The sequence below is a fragment of the Pelophylax lessonae genome, assembly GCF_965119305.1.
Source record: "Pelophylax lessonae genome assembly, chromosome: 9".
NCBI classification, from domain to species: Eukaryota; Metazoa; Chordata; class Amphibia; order Anura; family Ranidae; genus Pelophylax; species Pelophylax lessonae.
In genome coordinates this window covers 254,618,656-254,619,961 of record NC_138776.1, presented here as the reverse complement: position 1 = coordinate 254,619,961, position 1,306 = coordinate 254,618,656, and positions in this window count along the sequence as shown.

Below are 1,306 nucleotides of genomic sequence, written 5' to 3'. Positions count from 1 at the left end.
CCTGAGAACGCTGGAGCGCAGCTCCTATTTTCCACATGTGTCCCCGATGAAGGAGCCATGATACCGGAGCCCCCGGCCTGTCCGCAGTTACATTGTCACCGGAAATATGGCCGCCAACCTCGCAGCTGGACTGTGCAGAGGGGATGGAGGGGGGGGGGGTCACACTTCCTGTGACGTCATCGAGCCCCCTATCAACCTTCCCTGAATGGGAGGGGACGATGTGTGATGTCTGCAGGATATTACAGTATATATAAATATATCTATGATATTATATACCACCATCATTATCACCACCACCATCATCACCAACCACCCCCATCATCATCATCACCAACCACCACCATCATCATCATCATCATCACCTACCACCACCATCATCATCATCACCTACCACCACCACCATCATCATCATCACCAACCACCACCACCATCATCATCACCAACCACCACCATCATCATCATCACCTACCACCACCACCATCATCATCACCATCATCATCACCAACCACCCCCATCATCATCATCCTCATCATCATCACCACCATCATCATCATCACCTACCACCACCACCATCATCATCATCATCACCTACCACCACCATCATCATCATCATCACCTACCACCACCATCATCCTCATCATCATCACCTACCACCCCCATCATCATCATCACCTACCACCACCCCCACCACCATCATCACCTACCACCACCACCATCATCATCATCACCTACCACCCCCATCATCATCATCATCACCTACCACCACCATCATCCTCATCATCATCACCTACCACCCCCATCATCATCATCATCACCTACCACCACCATCATCCTCATCATCATCACCTACCACCCCCATCATCATCATCACCTACCACCACCCCCACCACCATCATCACCTACCACCACCACCATCATCATCATCACCTACCACCACCATCATCATCATCATCACCTACCACCACCATCATCATCATCATCACCTACCACCACCATCATCCTCATCATCATCACCTACCACCCCCATCATCATCATCACCTACCACCACCATCATCCTCATCATCATCACCTACCACCCCCATCATCATCATCATCACCTACCACCACCATCATCCTCATCATCATCACCTACCACCCCCATCATCATCATCACCTACCACCACCCCCACCACCATCATCACCTACCACCACCACCATCATCATCATCACCTACCACCACCATCATCATCATCATCACCTACCACCACCATCATCCTCATCATCATCACCTACCACCCCCATCATCATCATCATCACCTACCACCA